Source organism: Peromyscus californicus, unplaced genomic scaffold (genome assembly GCF_007827085.1).
Source record: "Peromyscus californicus insignis strain IS unplaced genomic scaffold, ASM782708v3 Scaffold_3__1_contigs__length_106647218, whole genome shotgun sequence".
Classification (NCBI taxonomy): domain Eukaryota; kingdom Metazoa; phylum Chordata; class Mammalia; order Rodentia; family Cricetidae; genus Peromyscus; species Peromyscus californicus.
The window spans coordinates 12818760-12828695 of record NW_026294551.1 but is presented as its reverse complement, the minus strand read 5'-3'; positions in this window follow the sequence as shown (position 1 = coordinate 12828695).

Sequence of the window (9936 nt, the reverse complement as noted above, 5' to 3'; positions counted from 1 at the left end):
CTAGTACCATAAAACCTTAGGATCAGGTAATCATGCTGTATTTTGCTTGCCCATCAGCCTTGGACTGTCCAATGGCTGCCTGTTCTCTTCTGTTCCTTCTTTCCATACTTCTATTTCCTTTCACTTAATTAGCTTTTCTTTTTTCCCCTCTCCATCCATGTTTATTTGTCTTCTCCAGAATTTCTGGGTATTACCCTCAAGTTCCCCTACATCCCCTATCTCCCTACAGACTGTATTTATGTGCTTATACTTACCCAATTAGAAAATTTCCCCATGTCTACCCAGTTATCTATTGGACTCTAATCAGTTCCATATTCCACAGGGAACTTAAACACAGCATACATAAGACAGAAACTCTTCATTGTTTTCTTCAAATATAGTCTTTACTTATTTCCATGTTTTGAAATATGAAGTATAATTTATGCACACATTTGTCATTCAACTAGTTAGTATATTAACCTAATCAAACTTTGTTTCTAGACATTTCACTCTAATATGAAGGATGGTACTTGTATGGGATCTAATGCAGGGGAGTCTCTGGCTAGCCATATCAGAGTTGCTCACTTCAAAGAATTACTCTTCAGGTCTCTGTTGTCCAGACTTTGGTCAAACCCTGAGACTCTGCTAAGAAGAGTGGCAGTATTTGACATGTGTTCACTGGTGAAAGGAATTGCTTTTTGATTTGTTTTGATGATCAGAAGTGATCTCTCAGTGGAGAAAGGAAGGAATCCAGGTTTTGTGTGTTGCATATTTTATGGCTACCTCTTACTCTTGGTGACCAGTGTGCAAAACTTACAAGGTTGTAGCACTTGACCTTTAGAGACACAGCTGAGATCAGGTGGCCATGTGGCCTTTGTCCACCCCTTACTTTGAACCATTTCTGATTGTTTGCACTAAGAGTTACTGAATCTTGCTCATGGGATGCTCTCCTTGTCTTGACAAAATCTTCCCTCAAAGTTGTATGTTCATGTTTCCAAAAGCCATGAGACTTCTTTTGGGTATAAAGAAACAATTATTTTGAGCTTGGTTATCAATAAATGGTTGTTGAATAAATATCTCTGCAATAGAACAGATTTAGTCTGAACTTTTCTTTTCTTGTGGTCTGGAAAGAGTGCTGTTAGAGAAACAGACACTTTTTTTGGCCAGCTACTATTATTACAGAAATAGGTTGTATATAACCCTTTGACTGGTTTACAATGGAACTATACTGCAAACTGCAGAGCCCTCCATTCATTCATGTACACCTTTCAAACTTATCCTTACAACAGGCAAGTACAAAGTCATTTATCTGGGCACTTCAGAAGGAAAAATGTAAATCATGGGAACTATCTGGTGTCAGTGGAAGATTTCAAAAGTCAGCTGTTGGCCAATTGAAAGTCAAGAGGGTGAGGGCAGGGCCACCCACTCTGAGAAGACAACTGTGGCTGGGAATATTGAGACAAGCTCCTCAATAATCTAGGAATATTGAATCCAATGCAGAAAAGACTTTGGTTAGGAAAAGCATGTCCCATTGCAATTAGCTCTGCTCATTAACATCTTTGACATTTCTACCTCTTAAGTCAGTGTTAGACAAGATTCAGAGGCCGGGAAGAACATGAGAGCAGTGACCTGCCAGTTAAGGTGGGAGCCACCTGGCCTGAGGAAACAGCAGTGAAGGTCAAGTTCCACCTCCTCACTGACTCCCCATTCTTCTCTTCTTTTGGTTTGAGACTAAAGTCAGTATTTAAGGGATCAAAAAGCCAATCACAAATGACACACAAGAGACTTTATTCCTGGATAACTAACTAAATGTTTAACTATACATTTTAGTTTATGGGCAGGATAGTGACAAGGGTGAGAAATGGTTAAATGAAGGAAGATTCAGCCTGTTCAGGTATTCTAACAAACTACCAGATACTAGGTACCTACAGTAGCTTGAAGGAGAACGGCTTCCATAAGTTCATAGATTTGAATACTTGGTCTCCAACGACTTTTTGAAAGGATTAGAAGGTGTGGTCTTTGCAGCAAGCTTTCTTGTTGGACTGTATTTGGACTGCCAGACAGCAAATGATGACCCAGAGATTTATTATTAATTATGAAAGCATGGCATTAGCTTAGGCTTGTCCCACTAGCTCTTATAACTTAAATTAACCTATTTTATTAATCTATATTTTACCATGTGGCTTTTTACCTTTCTTTCATTCTATATGTCTGACTCCCTCCGTGTCTCATTGGTGTCTCCATCTGTCTTCTTCCCAGAGTCCTCTCTGTTCCTGGGTGTCCCACCTAACCTCTTCCTGCCTAGCTATTGGCCATTCAGCTCTTTATTAAACTAATCAGAAGGCATCTTGGCAAAGACATCTTCACAGTGTAAGCAAATATTCCTCAACAGATCTTGTTGGAGGAAGTGTGTCACTGGGGGTGGGCTTTGAGGTTTCAAAAAAGCCCATTCCAAGCCCAGAGTTTCTCTCTGCCTGTTGCATGTGGATCTGAATATGGAACTCTCAGCTGCTTCTCCAGCAACATGTCTGCCAGTGTGCCACCATGCTCCCTGCCATGATGACAGTGGACTAGACCTCTGAAACTGTAAGCAAGCCCCAATTAAATGATTTATTTTATGAGTTTCTATGGTTACTGTGTCTCTTCACAGCAATAGGACACTAACTAAGACAGCACCTTTATGAACGACAGAAATTTATTTCTCACAGTTCTGGAGACTAAAAGCGTGAGATGAGGTTGGGGTCTGGTGAAGGTCATGAAGGCTGCAGCCAGGCAGGGAGCTTCTCCTCAAGACAGCTCTCGTCACTGTGGCAAAATCACCATGAGGAAAGAAGGGCTCATTTTGGCTCACAGTTTGAGAGTGTAGTCCATCATGGTGGGGGAGGCAGAGCAGCAGCACGAGGCAGCGGATCACATGACACCAACGGTCAGGAAGCTGAGAGAGATGAACGCTGTGCTCAGCTTGCTCAGCGTGTGACCCTAACTCGTGGAATGGTATAGCCCACTTGAAGAGTGGGTCTTCTCTGCTCTGTTGAACATTTCTGGAAATACTCTTACAGAAACCCAGAATGTGTTTCTGTGGAAGTCTAAATCCCATCAAGTAGACAAGGAAGTTTAATCATCACACACACTCTACCCACTCATGAGGTCTCTCTACTCCCATAAACTAGTTACTTCTCAAAGCCCCACCTACCAACTCTATCACCCTGGGGAGTAGGGTGATGACCTATGAATTTCAAGATACAAATATATGGTTAATTGCACCAATTTCTCCCGCAGCTTATAAATATGTTGTTTGTAGTTTCAGGAGGCAAAGAAAGATTTCTTATCTGGAAGTAAAAGAGATGAAGGGAAGGGAAGAGAAAGGAGGAGAGGGGAGGAGGGGTGAGAGGACGGGAGGGGAGGGAATTGAGGGGAGGGGAGGGGAAGTAAGTAAGTATGATTTTGATGAATCACAAAAGCAGCACACACTCCTGAAGGCTGCAGCTGTTTGCTCTGTAGGTGTGAGACCCTCCACCTTAAAAAGAAGCCCAGAGAGGAAAGAGCTGATGTTGGGTCCAGCTTGGAGGCAAACCAGCTGTGTGTCTCAGGCAGAGACAGCGACAAATCTGTGGACACCTTTCCATTCCAGTCTGTGTGGCAGGTTGACATCTTCATTTCCAGCCAGATGAGTCTGCTGCCAGGGTCTCTGGAAATGCCAAGTTTCTTCCTGTGCAGGTGCTCCTGAGCCAAACAGCCATACCCAGAGCCTGGAACCCAGACTGCCTTTTTTTCTGTTTAAAGTTCTTTTTATTAGCATATATAAATTATACATAATAATGGGGTTCATTATATTTCCATCCATGAATATAATGTGTCTTGATCACATGTACTCCCTCTATTACTTTTGGCCTCTCCTACCCCTGCTATGCCCTTCCTTTTCCTAGACTACTCTTTAGAGATGAACGCCAAGCCTAGAGAGGCCCTGCAAGTTACCCTTGCACTTTTTATAAGAAGCAACACAGTTTTAAGCCCATGTTGACTCAACTGAACTCAGGTTTCTCCAGCCTTCTTCCCGGAGCTGCTGCCTCCCTCTGGCTTTCTAGAACTTTCTGGAAGTTCTCCTGTGTTCACAGCAGGACTCGTTAACCAGTAAGGTATACTTCCCACTCAGATGTTTCCAGGATCTTCCTTCTTGATGTTGGTGTTCCATTGACATAGAGATGGGGAAGTGTTCTCAAAGGATGTAGGCCGCCCTCAGGGGACCAAGGGACACAGGCTCAAACATCCCTTCCTCTCAATCCTCCCTGTGGAAGGTCCTTAGGTCAGAGTTTGAGTTGTTAATGTGGAATCTAAATGGACCCCTATGACAGCTGAGTGTCAGTAACTCATCAACCAACTCATAACAGAACCGTGGCCATGGAAGCTGTGATTGAGGGAAGAGAACATTCCAGGTTGTAAGGGAGGTTGGGGTTGTTAATGAGATGCCTGAACATGTTTGTTTTGTTTTGGTTTTGGTTTTTTGAGACAGGGGTTTGCTGTGTAGTTTTGGTGCCTGTCCTGGATCTCGCTCTGTAGACCAGGCTGGCCTCGAACTCACAGAGATGCGCCTGACTCTGCCTCCCGAGTGCTGGGATTAAAGGTGTGCACCACCACCGTCTAGCGCCTGTGCATGCTTTAAACAGTAAAACAATGACAACCACAGTGGGTCACCAGATTGTTTTTCTGTGGAGAGCAGTGATTGGAGCTGAAACCTTTGCCCCTCCCCCTTCCTTATGATAATAAACAGCCTCCTTGCCTGGGCCTTGCCTGCCTCCTCCTCAGCTCTCAGCCCGAAGTGTGCCCTCCTCTCTGGTTTATTGCCTGGGTGCTGTGGGTGTTCGAATCCCCTTTGATGTGCTCCTGTGTTGCATATACCACACTCCTCATCACTGTACTCATTGGCTGTGCCATGACAGGGCCAGGAAGATCTGGACATCTTTCTACATTCTCTTGCCTCTCTACCACTTAACAAGGGCCTGTGGAACAGCAGGACTTCAAATGGCAATGGTAAATACCAAAATGCTTTCTTTACTCATCTTTGCTGAGAAGATGAGCGGCCTCCACATATCTGTGGGCTCCAGGGATTCATAGTCTTGAACACAGTTGACTTGCATCTGTGGTCTGGAGACACAGCTCAGTTGGCAGAGTGCTCACACAGCATGCAGTGAAACTCTGGGTTCAATCCCTAGCACCACACAATCTAGGTATGGTGACATATGTTTATAATACCAGCACTCAGGAGGTGGAGGCAGAAGAATCAGAAGATCAAGGTCATCCTCAGTCATATAGCAAGAACTCAAGGCCTCCCTGGGCTACATGAGTCCTTTTGTGAAGAAAATATTAAAATTCTGTGTTGCTTTTGAGATACAAAAGCTGCTCATGTCATTACTTACCAGGACCCCCTGTCTCTCTGTCCATTTATTGTCAACCAACATTGTTTCTGGCCTGCTGTTGTCTTGGCTCCAAGCTGTGAAGACATGTCTCTTACTTTGCCTGTAACTCCTTTCTTCGTAAGACCCACACATAACTCTGTGAAAGGTTTGTGTGAGTGAGAGATCACCATATTCTGCCCCCAAATCCTGTAGGGGCACAAAGGTCCTTGTGTTCGTAGGTAAGCTTTGGGAAAGCAGGAATGTTAAACACAAGGTAGTATCTTCAAAGAGAGATATAAAACCTGTTTTCTGCCCAGAAGGCTGGGAATGAACGTGGCTCATATCTTGATGACCTCTGCACTATCTTTATGGTTAGGCCACACCTGGCTCCCCCAGTCTCTTATGTTTATCTCAGTCATCCTCCTAGACCCGTAGTATGGGCATTGTTTCTCAGTCAATAGAACCTGTCTTTTTGGGAGTGGTCAAATGTACTTCCCAAACGGGAGTGGGAATGGTGAACAGCCTAGTGACGTTTGCCCTATCTGTATGACCAAGACCAAACCAGACACAGACCCTTAAGATGTCACACGTAGTCAATCTAGAACCCATCTTTATGGAAGAGGTCACATGTACTTTACAAAGTTTCAGTGTAGTCATGCCTTAAGCTTTATTGTGCACACAGGTGTAGCATGAAGCCTAATTGGTTTTAATAAAAACCCAGAGCCAGATATTGGGGTAAATGCTGAAAGATCAGAGAAGCAGAGCAGTCAGCCACTAGTTCTTACCTCAGCCGAAAGGGACTTGAGCTCCTGTCTCCTCCCACCCTACATTCCTCTCTCCACCTAGCCATATCACTTCCTGTCTCCACCTCTCTAGTGTTGGGATTAAAGGAATGAGATTCCAGGTGCTGGGATCAAAGGTGTGTGCCACCACTGCCTGGCTCTGTTTCTCTTTTAGACTGGATCAATCTTGTAGCCCAGGGTGGCCTTGAATTTACAGAGATCCCTCTGCCTCTGCCTCCCGAGTGCTGGGATTAAAGGTGTGTGCCACCACTGCCTGGCCTCTATGGCTAACTAGTGGCTTAGCTCCACACTCTGATCTTCAGGCAAGCTTTATTTGTTAGATCACAAACAAAATATCACCACATACAGGACTGAGTCAATTATTACCAGGCAACTTTTTTTCCAAATTGTGCTCTATTTAAATGCCTAAAATAAATTGCCTGGTGTCAGATTCTTGAAGTTTGAACCAACACTGGCTACTGAGTCATGTTGAACTGTACTTCCTTCCTGTTTCACATGGATTGACACTCTGCTGGCCTCAGTGGTCACAGAAACCACCCACAAAACCCACCTCCCAATTTCCAGGGGTTAAGATTCCGTGTTCCAGTCAGTCTTCTATTGCTCTAGTGATACCTACACACTTCACTCCTCAGCAGAACAGCTTCATTCAAATCAAGATCCTTGCCACACTGAGCACAATGGTAACTTGCTTTCTGAAATGTCAAGAACTTCAGGCTCCTGTGTAAATGGGAAGAGATCAGAATGAAGACCTATATTCTTCAATGTGGACAAAAACACCTCATGACTACTGCACTTAATGCATTTTTTTTCACCCGGATAGCCTGGCAATGAATAATTTTTCTTTTTCGTTTATGGGATGCACATGGGACATTTCCCTAATCTTTCTGTTATTGTTCAATTATAATGCTATAGTTACATCCAGAGTGGGCAGGTGGATCTGGAGAGAAAGACGGTCAGGTGACTGTGCTGTAGACTACAGAAGACAGTCAAACATCACACCTCCCAAGAAGGTGTGGGAAGTTCAGGGCAAGTAGGAGCAAGGCCAGGTTGATGTGGTGCACTTCATGGCAGACTGATCAAATTATATCTCTCGCACTGAGATCCTCATTAAGGGCCGGCACCTTGGAGACATTTTGGCCTACCAAGGTGCATCATTAAGGTAGACTGGGCAAAATAACAGTAATTCAAGTGAACTTAAAAGAGCAGTCTAAATTAGAACACGTATTCACGTTTCTCCTGAAGAGTGTATTGGATAAAGGAAGTTCACTGAAGGAAGCATTAGTAAAATAAGCAGGTGAAGGTGAGCGTTGCCAGTCATCATGTGCAAGAGTTAAGAATATACAGCACATCCCATGACTTTGTTCTTGTGTCTTCTCCAACATCATTTCCTCATAGAACAGTTCTCAATAGCAACTGGAGCTACCCAGTGGTTCAGTAACGCGATGTCAGGACTTTTCTGCAAGGCTGCCTTGTCTCTATTGGCATGCACTCATAAATAAATCTTTGCATTTGCTAAATGTACTAGTTACACAGCTCTCTGCTAGGGATGGCTCTCTTGAGGTATGTTGGCAGGAGGGAGGGAGTTTTCCCCATCATTAGCTGCATTCCATGGCAGCCTTTCACCCAGTAGGGTAACAGGAAGATGACTTCTTTGGAGAAGGGCTGGGGAAAGTCATTTTCTTGCTGTACCTTATGACTACAGAACAGAGGAAGTGCACAGTGTAGGTGTAGGAGCTTGGCTGATTGACGGTAAAAAATAAACATGGTTTCCTGTCTGCCTCTCGGTCTCATTCTCCCTTCACTCATCTCATTCTTATTTTCAGCTGAGTGGTTGGCAGGTACTTCCTGTTAGGACTAACATTTTTATGCAGGCAATGAAGGTATCATTTAAGAACCAAAAATACCAGCCCCTGCAATTTTCCAAAACTTCTCACCTTTCACTCATCAGCGTATTCTCTTGAAATAATACTGCCCTTTAATCAGATCTAACTCATCATGTTATTTGTGTTGAATAAAGCATTGTAATTTTGAGGCTTTACAGTCCTCTGAGATGTCTCATTAGTTTTATTTTTTTTATTTTATTTTGTTTTGAGACAGGGTTTCTCTGTGTAACAGTCCTGGATGTCCAGGAACTTGCTTTGTAGACCAGGCTGGCTTGAACTCGCTGAGATCCACCTGCCTCTGCCTCCCGAGTGCTGGGATTAAAGGCGGGCACCACCACTGCCTGGTATCTCATTAGTTTGAAGAGATGTCAAGTCTACAAGTTTTCCGTTTTCCATCCATCCATCCATCCATCCAACCATCCTTCCCCTTGGTGTCTCTTTATTGCCCACTGACCTTTTACAATCTAACATTGTTTTGCAGTCTTGTGACTCCTATTAATTGTGGGGTGTGCATTATTCAATTCCTTAAATAAGCCTGTAATTTCTTGAAGGGAAGGAGACTATCTACTCCTTAAAAAAAATACAGGACAGAGCAAAGGGTCAGATAATCAATGGGCATACAATGTGCTCATGTTAAAATAAAGAATTATTTGGCCAGCCTGGTTGGGGAAGTCTTCCAGTGACAGCCCTCTCCCTGATTCCCTGCCAGATGGCTGCAGTGTGGCCATTTTCTGAATGTGATTTTCAAGATGGGCAGAAGTACCTCAGTTACACAAATCACACATTGCTGCCTAAGGAAAATGCCTGCCAATTTCAGGGGAGTCGGCTGACATCCAATTTTGTTTGTTGCAGCTTTCAAACATCCCACTTGCCCTCTGTCATAGAAGCAGTCACCTCCAAGTCACCTTTTGCTCTTTCTGACACCTTCCATCCCTGGCAACAGCAGCCACCGTAGTGCACAGCCACACCCAGTGTTCTGAAACCTGAGTGCTGTTTTCCTCCATCCACTTATTATCCAAACACTTAATGAGTAGCCTTTAGGGGCCTGGCATTGCAAGAGGATGGAGGAATATAATGATGAATAATACATGACAAACACCGTCTAGGAAAGCCAAGTCCTCAAAGTGGACAACAGACAACCCCAAGTCATCATGATAAATAAGGGGACAAAATAGAGAACTAATTCCCTCTGGGAATTGTGGGGTGCTTCATGGCGGTGACGGGAAGTAGGAGTCTCTAAGGAGGTAAGGAAAGGAAGGGCATTTGTGGCAAAGGGAATGTTATGTGCGAACGCCGAGAGGCCTGTGAGTCTGTGGTGGCCAATGGTGTGAAGGGGTCTGTGGATGTGAGCCAGTGAGTCAAAGAAGATGGTGAGAAGAAAGAGGTGAGTCTGGAGCCAGTGGAAAAGGGCTTATTTTAAAACATGGGGCCATTGAGGAAGTGGTTCAGAAACTTCAATCCGTGAGAATGGTCACCAGGCTAGTGCAAATGAAAAGAGAAAAAAAAAAGGTGATAAGGCCAAAACTGAGGTACTGGCAGGGATGTGGAAATAAAGGATCTGATTAACTTGAAAGACGCTTAGAAAGGCAGAGCAGCAGGTTCAGGTACAGAGAGGCAGGGCCATTAAGGTTGACCCAAGATGTCCATTTACAGCAGCTAGGTGGATAACAGTCTTCGTAGATGAGATGGGGAAGATGGGAAGGTGAAAACGTCAGAACAGACATGATGGTTTGGGACTTGAGACAGCCAGACAAGTCTAGAACTGAAGATGGAAGCAATGTCCTTTCAGAGCTTCAGAATGTGGCCCTTTCTCTTGCTTGCAGACCAAAAATTTTAGTGCAAAACGGGAATCATTACCTTCACGTGTTTCAGTATTGG